Source organism: Camelus bactrianus, chromosome 35 (genome assembly GCF_048773025.1).
Source record: "Camelus bactrianus isolate YW-2024 breed Bactrian camel chromosome 35, ASM4877302v1, whole genome shotgun sequence".
Lineage (NCBI taxonomy): Eukaryota > Metazoa > Chordata > Mammalia > Artiodactyla > Camelidae > Camelus > Camelus bactrianus.
In genome coordinates, this window is record NC_133573.1 from 24,711,993 (window position 1) to 24,728,098 (window position 16,106).

Consider the following 16,106-nt stretch of genomic DNA (forward strand, 5'->3'; position numbering starts at 1 on the left):
TATCAATAGGTAAAATAGAAATAAATTAATAAAAATTGGACAAAAAGCTTCAGCATTTCACAAAATTAGGTATCGATATGATCAACAATCACATGAAAATATTCTTTCTATCATTAAAACCAAAATAAAATCTGACTACACATTCATCAGAATCTAAATTAGAAAGAAAGAAAATGCTAAGTTTGGGCAATGATAAAATTCAATTAAAACTTTCACACGTGCCTGGAAGATCGGTAAATGGGTGTACTGGCATTGATAATGCTAGCAGTTTCTAATAAGCTTAAGCATATTTGCCCTCCTAACAGTCAATCTGAATATTAGGCATATGTCTAAGGAAAATAGGTGCATATATCCACCAAAAAGGCATGTTTCCAGTAGCTTTTATTTAAAATGGCCACAAAATGAAGTGACCCATATTTCTACCAACAAAGTAACAGACAAGACAAATTCTGAATATTTAAAAAAAGAAATAAAAACTACACAGTAATAAAATAACATATTGATGCACTTACTACATGGATGAAATTAAGAATATATTAAGAAAAAGAAAAGACACATTAATTAATAAAGTTCATAGATGAAAAACAAGAAGATTACTGTAACACATATCACAGATAAAAACATCATTAGCCAGAAGTAGATAATCACTACAAATTGATGAGCAAAAAAAAAAAAAAAAAAAAAAAAAAAATTACCTAATATAAAAATAGGAAAATATGTGAAGAGAGAATTCATGATTGAGAAATGCAAATAACCAGTAGGTAATTGATATTTATTTAGTATAGTTTTTATAAAAATATGAAACAAAACAAAGTATTTTGCTATTTCATATCCATTTGGTCAACAAAATTAAAATGTGATCATACCTTTCGTTGAGTAGAGCATGAGAGAAAGAGGTTTTTGGTGGAAATGTAAATTGGGAAACCACCTGAGAGAACAATTTGGAAATATGTTGTAAAATTAAAGCTATGCATACAATCAGATCCAGTAATTTCACTTCTAGCTATATATGGTAATGATACTTTTTAAAATGTGCACACAGTTTAAAGAGATTCAGCACACATATTTGCAACAACATAAACTTGGCAAAAGTGTAAATATATTTCAATTATGAATGGACAAACTAACTGACATTTATAGAACATGACACAAACAAACAAGCAAAACAGATCCAAACACAATATTTTTAAGGTACATACAGAGCACTACTAAGATAGACTGAATTTAGGATCACAAAATGCAACATTTCAGTAAATTTAAAACAACTTCAGAATGCTCTCCATCCATAGTAGAATTAAAATAAGAATAAATATAGATAATTGGAAAATGACCCAATATGGATCATCAATAAGATACTTCTAAATAACACATGGGTCAAAGAAGAAAGTTATAAGAGAAAACATTAAGTGTTTTGAGCCAAATGAAAATTAAAACACAACATATGAGAACTTATGTGATTCTAATAAAGTGGTATTTACTGAGCAATTTATAGATAAAATATGTATATTATTACAATGTTTTAAATTATAACTTCTGCTTCCACCTTAAAAAACAAGAAAAAGAGCAGATTAAGCCCAAAGAAGAAGGAAGAGAATATCACGCTCACAGTGGAAATCAATGGAAGAGAACAAGGAAAACAGTAGAGAAATTAATAAAACAAAATGTTGGTTCTTTGCAAGATCAATGAAACTATGAATGTCTAGCCCATGACCAGGGACAAAATAAGAGAAGTCAAAATACCATTATCAGAAATGACAGGTGTGAAATTACTACTGATTCAAGATACACTGTCAGGATAATAAGGAAACATTATGAACAAAACTATGCCAATAAATTCAAGAATTTAAAAGAAAGTTATGAATTTCTTGGAAAATGCAACCACCAAAACTCTATTAAGAAGTAGATAACTTGAACTTCAGGCTACAATGGCTTAATGGTAGAATTCTACCAATCGCTGAAGCAGAAAATATTAAAATCCTTCACAAACTCATCCAGAAAATTGAAAAGAAGGGAATACTTTCTAAGTCATTTTATGTAGCCAGCATGACTCTGATATCTAAGCCATGTGGAAAGATTTCAAAAACAGAATTTCTGACAAATTCCTCTCATGAAAGTACATGCAATAATTCTAAGCACAATATGAGTAAATTCAATATAAAAATATTTTAAAGGGATCAGAGCAAGTGTGATTCTCTTTAAAAAAAAAAAAAAGGAGGGGTGTTCTTTCAACATTTGAAAATCAATGTAGTCACAAGATCACCAACCTACCAAAAAGAACAAGCAAATAAAAATCTCAAAAAAAGCATTTGACAGATTTCAGTACCCATTTGTGATTAAAAGATAAAAAGTCCTCAACAAATTAGGAAGTAGGTTTTGTAATTTATCTACAAAAACTCTAGTTACTGTTACTTAATGGTGGAGTTGTCCCAGTTGGAAAGGCTTTCCTCAATCCTGTGTTATCAAGGACATCACCCATGGTTAATTTCACAACTTCTGTAGTTTCACTTTCTATATTTAAGTTCATTTCACTCTCTGATCTATTTGGAGTTTATTCTAGAGTATGGAATAAAGTATGATTCTTATTTTATATTTTTTTTCCAAATTTATAAGACTTAACAGCAACTTGCTCAGCAGTTTATCTTTTCTTCACTAATTTTACAGGCCACTATTGCTGTAGGCTAAAGGTCCACACGTACTTGGATTTACTGCTGAACTTTCATTGTGTTTTATTGGGCTGTTTGATGCAACCACAGTGTTCTGAATGTATGTTTACAATATACTTTTATAACTTGTGGTGTCATGTACACACTGCTCTTATTTTTCTGAATTTTTCCTTATTCTTGCTTTTTTAATTTATCCTTAAGAACTTGGAAATTACAAAGTTGATATTTTGAAAAATATTTTGATTTTCAGTAAAAATTTGGTGTCAAGTTTTTTTGCCTATCTCTCTCTCTTTGTGTTAAGTTATATTATCACTCTTTGCTTAAAGGCCTTAGAAATATCATGCTATTTGAGGGACATACATCATAAATGAGAGAAAATTTCCTTAAGATTTATGACATTATCACTGTAGTGTGGGTCAGTTTGAGTCAAACTACTTAAATGAAAATTCAGGTACTTTGAAATTTGGGAAATGTTCCCCCCCCCCCCCCCCCGATCTGTGGCTTATCTGTCTTTGGTAACTCAAATCATTTTGCCTTTGAGATGAACCTGATGCAGGAAAAATGGATGTGGGGCGTAAGGAGGGCCCCGTCCCAGGCTTCCGTTGAGCCCCTGGGACGTGCCCCACCAAGTGTGGGTCCTTGGCTTTACATAGGAAAAACTTCAAGAGTGAGTCACAGTTGACTAAAGGTAGATTTATTCAGAGAGATACATTGAAAGCCAAGAGAAAGGCCACAAGGTGTGGGGGTTGAGTGCTCAGATTAAAAGTAGGTACACACTCCACAGACAGAGTGTGGGCCATCTCCTGAAAGAGAGAGGGCAGCAGCTGCAAAGCACCTGGTTTCCAGCTTTTATGGGCTCAGTGGCTTCAAATGCTAATAAGTGGAAGGACCAGTCTAACTAGTCTAGGGAAGGGGCTGGGATTCCCAGGAAGCTGGCCATTTCCCACTCTTTGACCTTTTGTAGCTAGCCTTGGGACTGTCATGGCACCTGTGGGCATATTATTCACCATGTAAATATATTACAACAAGCGTATAACAAAGCTCAAGATCTGCTAGAAGTCAAATCTCCCACCTTCTTGAGCCTCAAGGCCTGCTAGGGGTTGAATCTTTCACCATTTTGATGTTAATTACTGTAGCATTCCTTGAATGGCTGTGCCCTGCCCCCTTCTAATGATTTAAACCCATGTAGAGTTGTGCAAACTCTGGTCTCTCTCTAAATTTTCTAAGTAATGATTACTCTCACATTGTTTTTTCATGAGTTATTTCTGAGATATTTTTGGTTTGGAATTATTTCAGAGAAAATTTATGAATAAGTTTTTCATTTTCACTGTTGCATTTTGATTCCATATTATTCAGGAGAATATCAAATGAGTGATTTTATTCACTGACAAAGTGCATTGATTGAACAGGGTTTTGGGCTACTAACCTCAGGGTAAATTTGTGTTATCTCAGTAAAAACTGCAAGTTTGAATTCCAGAGTCACCCTTTCACAGCAAAGAAACAAATTACTGTGTTCTAAGTGATAGAATTTTTCAACTTTAACTGACAGCTTTAAAATACTAAAAATGATAAAAGTGTGTTTTCCTCTTTTATTCTACTTTTAAAATCTTACAATAGGTATTTTTAAAGCTTAGGTAGTCAATCTGGGAAGCATACACTTGTTTTTACTTTCCTAATTGATAACAACACGGTTAAAGCAAATACACTTGATTACAATGATGAGATTTTCATAAGTAATTGACTTTCAAAGAGTTCTGCTCCTAATATTTAAATACAGACAAAAACTTCACATAGCAATGTGCACTGATATTTTATAAAATACAATGGAAACTTAGTTAAATCAAGTTCTGGTGTAGTAAATTTATTTAAATTTTATCCTATCATTAGAGCATTTAATAATTCCCTCATGGCTAAAGTCTTTAAAAGAAGGATACTTATGACTTTATTCTTTTTTTGAAGTAATAAATTTTCATTTTTAGAGTAGCTTTACATTCATAGCACAATTCTCAAAACCCCCTGCCCTGCCACATGCATAGCCTCCTCATTTTTAACATTCCCTACCAGAGTGATTTACTTGTTACAATCTGTGAACCTACACTGACATGTCTTTATTACCCAGAATCCATAGTTCACATTAGGGTTCACTCTTGGTGTTGTACATTCTATAGTTTTGGTCAAATGTACAGTGATATATGTCCACCATTGCAGCATCATACAGAATGATTTCACTGCCCTAAAAACCCTCTTGATCCACCTATCCATTCCTCCCTACCTCTCTTAACCCCTGACAACCACTAGTCTTTGTACTATTTCCACAGTTTTGCCTTTCCCACAAAGTCATATAGTTGGAATCGTAGAGTATGTAGCCTTTTCAGATTGGCTTCTTCTCCTCAGTAATAACATTTAAGGTTCCTCCATGTCTTTTCATGGCTTGATAGCTCTTCATTTTAGCACTGCATAATACTGCATTGTCAGGATGTACCTTAGTTTATTCATTCACCTGCTAGGACATCTTGTTTCCAAGTTCTGGCAGTTGTACATAAAGCTGCAAGAATATTTGTGAACAGGCTTTTCTGTAGACATAACTTTTCAACCCTTTTGGGTAAATACCAAGGAGCATCATTACTGGAGTGTATGGTAACAGTATGTTTAGTTTTATAAGAAACCACCAAATTGTTTTCCAAAGTGGCTGCCCCATTTTGCATCCTTAACAGCAATGAATGAGAGTTCCTGTTGCTCCACATCCCCGACCACAGTGTTTTGGAGTTTGGTCATTCTAATAGGTGTGTAGTGGTACCCCACTGTTGCTTTAGTTTGCATTTCTGTGATGACGAATGATGTGAGCATCTTTTCATATGCTTATTGGCCACATATATATATACGGTGGGGTTCTGTTCAGATCTTTTGCTCTTTTTTCACTTGTGATATTGTTGAGTGCTAAGAGTTATTTGCATATTTTGGATAATAGTCCTTTTTTGATGCGTCATTTGCAAATATTTTCTCCCAGACTGTAGTTTATCTTCTCATTCTCTTCACATTGTCCTTCACAGAGCAGAAGTTTTTAATTTTAATGAAGTCCATCTTATCAACTAATTATTTATTTGCAGGAGGCACAATCCTTGAAATGTCTTGCATTAATCTGCATTAGTTCTGCCTCCAAGAGGCTGCTCAGTTTTACCTGCAGAAGTCCATTCATTCATTTTTCTCTGGTGAATACACCAGAGATTTAAGTTTACCAGTGAAACTGGATTTAACTGCTTTGACTGAAATGATAAATCAATTATGAACACAGGAGAATTAGACTCAAGGCATTAAGTAAAATATTGAAGGGAAAAATATTTTTAAAGAGGTCTATGTTCAGACCAAAACTGCAAATAATTTCATCCAACAGATTTCCTAGTAATTGATTGATTATTATGATGAAATAGATAAGACATTTTGCCCAGAAGGCTGTGCAGCCTGTCAAAAAAAAAAAATTACTTGGCAATTTTTTTGTTTGTTTCTTCATATTTGTAAGTCTAATCAGGTAAGATTTGCAGCTGGTACCCAAAGGCCAAAGTCATATGTCAGACACTTTGTGTGAGCCTATTAATTCAGCCTGGAGTTGAATATTATGTCTCTGTTCCAACATTTAAAGCTAACTAAGCAACTCAGTTTTAGTGATTCTTTGATTAAAAAAACAAAAAGAATGCTAAGAAAACTGATTACATGACTTAAAGAAAGTAGCCATGGTGGAAAGTCTATTAACATTAGTGTCTCATGACTCACGAACATTAGTAACTAGTCGATAACTTTTAACATTTGTAGCCAGACAGTAACTAGTCAGTAGAACAAATTATTATATATAATCTTATTTAAATTTCACATAATCTCTTCTATATTTTGTGTATATGTTGTTCTTCAAAGAGGATTCTTCTCAAATATTTCAGGATGAGTTGTTTAACAGTCCCTACATTATTTATTGTAAATAAACATGCAGAGATTATAACCATTAAAAATTCAGATTCATATTATTCCAATATTCTGGAACATTTTTGGTACATGTCTGTTTATACACAGCAGAGGTTAACAGACCCATAAGACACAGTTAGAACTATTTCCTTATTGTTGGCTTGCATAATGGCAAGAACAATTTGAATGTCTAGAGTGCTTTGCATGATTCTAACACAAGGCAAGGTAAGCCAAAGAGTTGATAGGTTCAGGTGACAAACCTCTGCCTCAAGGAATTCAAATGATTTACCTCAAGCCATGCAGCTAGTTACTGACAAAACAGAGACAAAGATCCAGGGTTGCCAAATTATCTAAGTTCCTCTAGATTGTTTTCTGATTGTTATGGACATTGGTAATCAAAACATACCTAATCTTCTCAAGTATCCTTAGGATGAACCAGTTAAAGATGTATTCCTTAAAGAGAATAGATATATGCTCCCCCAGTACTTAGTGAGTACTAGACTGTTAATCTTATAATAATTAAATGGTTTACCAATATGCTAGCAGCATCCATGAGCTGTCTATCACGTGTTCAGAAACTGGACTGACTGCTTTATGCACTTCATTGCACTTAGTCCTACAAGATCACTGTGAGGTGTACACTATTATGACCAGTGACTGATGAGGAAACTGAGCTTAGAATGTTTAACTTGCTGAAGTCATGCAACTCTCAAGCATATGAGCTGGAATTTATAGCCAAGTCTGTCTGATTCTGTTAGACTGGAAAAGTACAGATTGTCACATACATTCACAAATATAATAAACACCTTATCCCACTTTCTGTGGATGAGCTAACCTTCCCACCTTCTTGATTATTAATACAGTCTTCTAACAGTGTTGATATAAATACTTGCCTTCAGATTTAAACATGGGTTTGGCTTAAAAAGAGGCAGACGGTTACTCTTCCACTGTTCTCCATCTAAAGGGGAAAAGGCCCATAAGTGACTACGTGTTACTCACGATGTGTGTTCCTTCCTCCACTCCCCCCCAAACATGTGCTGTTTCCTGGACTGTACTCACTTGGCATCAGGTAATAAAATGGTACATTTTAAAAGGAGTTACTGAATGGAACTAATTTAGCAGCTCTTAACCTTTCCTGAGTCATCACATAAGATTTCTCTTTAATGACTCATTCGTATTAATGGCGGACAGGTTGGGGCTTTAAGCAGCAGGAAGCAATCCTTGATTCTACCCATATTCTGTTCTATATGACTCTCTCTGATCCATTTTCCACGGGCAGAAAGTAAAGGGAGACAGCAGAGCATCTGAGGTTGTTGCATCAGTCTTGCCCAGTGTCTTCCACAATCTGATGGTAATTTTTGAAACTGGGAAAGTTAGATTGGCCATTGTTATTTTTACAGAGTTTCTGGGCTCATCTTGTAACACAGGAAGATGTCCAGTGAGGTACTCTGTACATGCTTCTTCCTGGGTCCTATCTGCACTGCTTCTGAACTTCTCAGAATCACCTTCAATACTGTTTTCTAAGACTACTACAGAAAGGACACTTTTGGTGTTGGTGACCCAGCTTGCTGTCCACTGACCCATTGCTACAGAGCCTAGAAACGTTAGAAACTGAACTAGATAAGGAAAGTAATGTGTACAGTGAAACCCAGATCTCTAACAGAGGAACAGCCAAGGACAGCAAAACACCCTCACCTTCTCCCCAGTGGACCTTTGTATTTTCTTAGGATCTGACAGTGGAGTGAGGACTCCATGTGCTGAGGCATAAAATGTTGGAAACATTCATTTTGTCTTGTCCCAGTATGATCAAGGCTTCTGTTCCTCTCTCTTTCCAAGTACTAGGATTGAGGGGAGATTCCCAGGCATTTACAAAATTTGCCCACTGAGCTACAGAATACCCAAAACAAACATGGTGCTTGGTAGGATATCATTTGCTTGCCTTCCTCTCAGTAATGTAACAGCCAATGGGAAGTCTTAGCTTGCTCTCACTCTACTTAGGATGGACCTAAGGGCCAAGTTTCTTCTGGCCATTCTGGCATCCTGACCTATTTCGGGCTTAAACTGTGGTCAGCCATTCATAAGATCCACTCATACAGGAGATAATTAAATGCTCAAGCCATCTGTTCTTCTGTGGCATATTTTCAGTTTATGTTACTCTGAACATTTGATGAAACTTGACTTTATAAAGAATGTTGATTTCTGTTTCTTCATCTCAACTTAACAACTCACCCCATTTATTGTCATCGCTGTGCTATGGCCAGGGCATAATCTACTGCACTCCTTCTATAGGAGGGAGCATAAGGGAGAAATAAAATGAGTGAGTTTTGAAAGGAAACCAATGAAGGAAGCAAACGTTGATTGAAGTTTCTTTATGTTCATCAACACTGCAAATAATATATTTCAAAAAAATGAGTGCTTTAAGTACAATAATACTTGAACTTCTTCTATACATTAAAAATAAGGTGAATAATTAGGCAATAGGAAGGTATATAAGAAGGTATTAGGTACTTAACTAGGCAATAATAAGAAGCAATAATAAGGTACTCTCCATGTAAGAACTGTTTTTTTTCCCCCACAAGCTTAAATAGATTTCTCATTAAACTTCTCACTAATCATAAGCTACCATCACACAGTGTTTTCCACTGCTCCATGCTGTGAGGGTTGTAGGTTAAAAGAAAAAAAATAAGGTGTTAGTAACCTCTGTTATCACTTCTGTTGATTCAGAGAAGCTGGTGATTTTTATTAGCAGGAGTCTGGCTTAACATGTGTCTTCATTAACGTTGGCTGAGAACACAGCTAGGTATATCGCGTCTTCTTATCAAATGGATCATTTTATTTGCATTTTTTCCTATCTTTTTTTTTTTACCCCCTGCACTTCTCTTAGATATAATTAATTACCGTAACAAAGCATATTTGGCCCTCTGTAAGAAAAAATCTGGAGAACTTCACAAACCCCAAATTCATGTAAACCTTCCCAGGTTATAATTTTTATTATAAAATCTTATGATGGTTTTCTTTAAAGCAGCCGTCTCATATTCATTGGCCAGTGAGCAAATAGCTAAGAAGTTCTGAAATGTTGATGTAGGATCATTTGTTACCTTAGCGACTAACCCCCCTACCCAGTATTGACAGAATATTCTATTCATGCATGTGTTTCTCACAAATTACAAATTATTATGTTATGGACTGACCATATGAATCACTAAAGAATATTTGAAATGTGTAATTTAAATTTACTAACATTAAAAGGCCTATCTTGTAACAAACATAGCTTCCATGGCTTACCAGTCTTTAAGAGAAACAGTGTTATTGCAATAAAAAATGTAGCTATTGTTGTAACAGCATATTTACTAGAATAATTATTACATAAAGTTCACTTATTTTAAAGTCTTTTGTTATCAAATAATAAAGCAGCTAGCATACTATACGATTATTAGTTTGATATTAGATAAGTTGTTTAACTATTAATACATTAGTTTATTATAGCTAGAAAAAAAGCTCCATTAAGAAGATAGCCAGATTTTCCCATTTTATATACCTACATGTGCTTTTTCAATAAGAGTGTTATTTGCATTCCAACCATGCATCGTTTAGTAATTAATGACAGTTTGTGGAATAAGGCACAGTCCTTGCTTTCAGACAGCTTACAGTTCTGAATACTGTGACTATGACTCTCTTGGTCCCACTTAAAACCACATTTCTCTCCCCTCGGCCAGCATAGTTAGTAAACATACTAAATTATACTCTCACTTAAAAGCAGTTGATTCTAAGTGTATATTTTCCCTAGAGATTAAACCATGGTATCTGATGGATAAGTTCATGGTCAACATTTGTGAAGTATTATGTTAGATAATAATGTAAAATAAGATTACAATGACAAAATGAAAAATATCAGGGATTATTTAGACATTTACAGCCTGAAGACTAATTCAGAAATTTTTTTTTCAGTTGATACAATTGTGTTGGACAAGCTGCCAAGATCTTAATTGATCACACACAGTTTTTAATGCTAGATACTCTTCAACAATATTAGTAGTAGTAATTTATTACACCGTATAGAAAAAAAACTTGCTTACTTTCTGTTCTTGCTTAGTAAATTGAGAATAAGAACAGATAATGTATGTATTACCAGAAGATAGAGAAATGCTTGCAGTGTTTCAGATACCTGTACATTTTTTGTAGAAAGAATGAAAACAATAAACCTTTATGCCATCGGACCTCTTCTTAACTTCAACCATTGACCACTCTTTATTTCTTAAAACCTTCTAGTCCCTTAGCTATAACACCATATTACCTTCATTTCCTTCCTTTTCAATTGCCTTTGTTGGCCTTTCTTTCTTACCTAACTTTTATATATGACTTCTTTAAGGTTTCCACCTGGCATTCTTCTCTCTTTATTTCAAATTAGCTCCCTGGGAAATCATATCCTCTCTCATAGCTTTAATTTTTGACTATTTTGTCTAATAATCTTAAATTCAGACCTCTCTATATATCAAAACATTTGTTAAGTGGCTTCACTGGATATAATGCAAGCACTTCAAAAAATATCCAAAACAATACATCTTCTCTACCAACACAACTGTCTCCAATGTCCTGTAACTCTTAGTACCACTAACCAGTTGTGTATACTATAGACCAGAGGTTATCCTAAAACATGCCTGAATTTCATATCTACTTGATATTTAGTCTATCATCAAGTTCTATTGATTCTCCCACCCAAATAAGTACTGAGATCTGCCTGCTTCTTATGTCTCTATGACCAACATTCTAACTCAAATCCCATAATCTCTCCTGTGGTCCACTGCAAGTGGCTTATTTAGTTGAACTAAAATACAGCATTCATATTGTAAGGAAAACATGGTGGTCTCTAAAATATAACAACCAGGGTGGTGTAGATATAAACTAAACAGAATCAAGGACAGCCAGACTACTAGTAGTACTGTACTGGATATACCAACATTGTGATTCTATCACTCAACTAGCTTTACACATATCCTGTATTTATGGAATAAGTCAATAGTTACAGACATTTTCTACTCAAAGCATTTCCCCAGAATGAGTATTCTGGTAGCAAAAATGAATGAAACCAGGAGAGTTATGATTGAAATGTATCATATTTATTTGTTTACATGGATAAGAGTCTGTCTTCCCTCAATAAATTCTCATCTCTCTAATGGAAGATTCTCAGTCTTGAGTCTCCCAGCCACATCATATTTTTAAAGTGGGATCTGACACTTAGTAAGGCCATGGTAAATACTGAACTACTAAATCAGTGGCTGACTGAATAAAAAGAAAAAAATGATTATGTGGATGAAGGTTAGTGTTCAACAGAATTAAGATCAGCAACAGCAACAAATCCATGGCCTGACTCTTATCTATCTTTCTATTCTCATTTCCTACCATGTTTTCCATATTTCAGTGCCTTAGACTTCTTAACTTAATAACTTAATAAACTTGTTTCTACCAAACTCAGTATCTTTACACACACTGTTTTTCTCTGTATAAATTGTAACCTTTCCTCTGTTTGATTGATGAACTTCTAATCAGCCTTCACATCTCAGCTTAAATGGCACTTTCCTCCCTGGTCCACTTCAGTTCTCTTACTTCCCTGTACCTTCCCTTTGTTTAATCTACCACAATTATATTCAAATCCTCCTTTGTGTAATTATTTTTAACAGCTATTACCTATCAGACAGTGAACCTTATGAAGCAGTGTTGATCTTATCTCCACTAGAGCCTGGGTTCTCCAGATCATGCCTTGAAGAGGTTCTCAGAAAGCATTTGTTGAAAAATTTATTAATTTAAGTATTCCTTATTTTCAAGATAAATAAGCATTTCTGCTGTCCTAACAATGCCCCAAAGTGACACAAATTAAACCAGAATTTATGGATGTATATTTCTGAGAACTTCAATAAAGTGATTAACTAACTAAATTCACTATGGAAGAGGTAACAGATAGCCTAGAAGACAGGGCTGAAAAATTACAGAGAGGAAAACAGAAAGAGAGAGGGAGAAGGGGACAAAAAGAGATGGAAAAATTATGCTTCCAAAATCAGAGGACAGATTGTTTTCAGAAATGACAGAGACTTTGTGTCAAACCAAACATCCTGTAGATGACAATGATAAAATATTGTGAAAATACAAAACACCAAAAAAGTAATAAACTTAAAAGTAACTCCCCAAAAATGCCAAAACAGAAGACTTGGACTTATAAAAAGAGAATGGGATTGTTCTATAGCTTGTCCACAAGGCTGCTCTCTCATCTGTATTTTTCAAGATGGTTATCTCCAACAAGGAGCTGGTATCTTTTTATAGTTGAGGTATCAAAGAACAGAGATCAGAATTACTATGGCATAGCATGTGGAAAATGAGGAAGAAAATCTTCAAAAGGCAGAAGTCCCATAGAGAAAGCTCTAAATTAGCAAATAAATGCCACTCAAATCCTTGTTACTGCCTGAACTTTACATGTGTTGAGATAATCCAAGTAGTCCTGAAGAAAACAATAACCAGAAAGCTGATAAAACTGAGTAGCTATTAAAATTTCTGCCTATAAATACGTAAAAAATTGTTATTTAGAGGGGCTCAGTAAATACCTTTGACTTTCAGTTAATATCCCCAAAGTGCCATGCCTAGGATTAAGAACTATGTTCTTAGAAGAATGCAAAACTGATTCTGATGCAAAAGAATGTAAATCCAACTTCCACAAGTGATCAACCAGCAATTTAAGTGTTTGTTAGAAGAAAAATACTCTTCAGAAAATGAAAATGGAATTCATACTTTTTACCACATATGTTCCACAGGATATAGTATATCAACAAGAAACAGCTAAAGATGCAAAAAGGAAAATATGACTTAAGATTAAGGGAAAAAGAACATATAGAAACAGACCCCAATATGACAGAGATGTTAGAGATAAGAAGTCAAAGCAGCTACTGAAATAAAAATATAGTCAAAATGTATGAACATAGTTCTCAACAGATATTAATACTTTAAAAAAATGGGGAAAAGATTGTTGATGTGAAAAATACAATCTAATATCTGATATGCATGTATATAATATATGAGAGTATTAATAGAAGATTTAAAAATAAAAAAGGATCAATAAACTAAGATAAATCAATATATTTTCCAATCTGCATAATAGAGAAGTAAAACTGATACAATATCAAATGATCTAATATAATTTCAATTTAATTTCAGAAGAGTTGGGAGACAATGAGGCATAAAAACTTTATTTGAAGAAATGATGCCTGAATATGACCCTGAAACAAGAATTATTACTGTTGAAATTGACCATGATCATCTGACTACAATGGGGTTTATCAGGTTTTTCTTTCTTCCTTTTTACACTGTCCTCTTTGGAAGGACATCCCTAAGCACAGCTCACACTAGAGAAGTAGGGAGTCATATTCCCCCTCCTTGAGGGCAGACTGTCTATATAAATTATTTGGAATAATAAATTTAATGGAGAATTGTATTAGAAACCAAGATATGTGCACTAGGTGTGCTTGTAGCTACTGGGATGTTACTGGTTTTAGGCCCTCTTAGCTGACAGGGGAAGGAAATGTACATGTACATATAACCCACACATATGCACATATCTATAAATATTTCTATATGTAGCAACTTTATCTATATTAAGCTAAACATGAGTTCACCGTGATGTCTCAAATGTACATGGGTCATTCTAAACTTCTCCCTTTATTTATTTGGAACTTCCTACTGCAACAGTGAAGAACATGACTCTGCCACCTACTTACTAACATCTGTTCAGTTCTATTATATGCACATATATAGCAATATTAGAATCATTAACACATACCACCACAACTTGCATACAATGCTTATACACAGTTCCTCTTACCATCAGTTATCTTAGTCATTGTTTAGTTTCTTAGGTCAGAACCTTTTCCCCCATCCCTTCAGTGAAGTGGTTTCACACCTTCTTAATAAAGTTAAACGACTTTATCCATGTTTGTGTTCCTTTCTGGGTTAGCTGACATCATAAATTATATTTTCAAAAATTCAGATTCATTAAAATTCAGTTCTTGTGCCATACAGACTCTGGGTGTGACAACTGCAGTGTCATTCATCAACCATTATCATATCATAGAGAATAATTTCACTTCTCTAAAAAACTCTTTTGATTCACCTACTCAAATTTCAGCCCATCTCCATGAATTCCTCTGATTTGCTAAATATTTTACTGTCTCTGTAGTTTTGTCTACTTCAGAATGTCGTATGAATGAGACCATGTATATATACATTTTTAAAAAATGACTTCTTCAGTGAAAAATTTGCCTTTAAGTTTCTCCCATGTCTTTTCATGGCTTGATAGCTCATTTCTTCTTACCACTGAATAATACTCCATTGTATGGATGTACCACAGTGTGTTAACCTATGCACCTTTTTGAAAGGGATCTTGGCTGCTTCCAGGTTTGGTTTTATGAATAAAGCTTCTGTAAGCAATCATGCGCAGATCCTTGGGTAGACATTAATTATCAACTAATTTGAGTAAATACTCAGAAGTGCAATTGCTGGGTCATATAGTATGTCCATGTTTAGCTTTATTAAAAAAACAAGCAAACAAATAAACAAACAAACAAAAAACAACTGTCAAACACTTTCAAAGTAGCTGTGACATTTTGCATTACCACTTGCAATGAATAAGATTTCCTGTTTCTCTGCATTCCCCAGCATTTGACATTGTCAGTGGCTGGGATTTGAGACATTCTCTGTTAGTGGTGATATCTCATTGTTTTAATTTGCAGTTCATTAATGACATAATATTGAGCGTCCTTTCATATGTTCATTTGCCACCTGTATATCTTCTCTGCTGGATTGTCTATTCAGATTTTTTGCCCATTTTTTAATTGGATTGATCATTTTCTTTTAGTTCAGTTCTAAGTAGTTTTTGTCTGTTTTGGATGCAACACATTTATGTTATGTATTTTATAAATATTTTCTCCTAGTCTTTGGCTTGTCTTCTCAGTCTCTTACAATGTCTTCCATGGAGAAGATTTAAAAATTTTAATAAACTTCTACTTTTTCTTTTTCTTTTTGACACACTATTATAGAATGCCCTTAATGCCGTGACATTTACTGAAGGCCTATCAAGTATAATGTGGAACTTTTTCATGGCACCTCTTCCTCTTATAAAACTTATTTATTTGTTTCCTAAAAATTAATGTTTGTCATCTATTTATCCAAAACAATGTGCTATCACCCTTCTCTAAAATCTCACTATATCAAAATATTTCAAAATAAATAGAACAGTTTACATGTCCAGTCATAATACAATAAAAGGAACTAAGGTTTTGATTTTCACTCACATATGTGAGAATTTTATAAAAAGTCTACAATATTATGGATTAAGTATAGAATATTCTTGGAAAAATTTCAAATCTTATTTTGAAATAAACCATTACCATTAGACTAGAATTCCTGAGTTCATAAAATAAAATTCAAAAAACTCTGTGTGTTTCATGTATG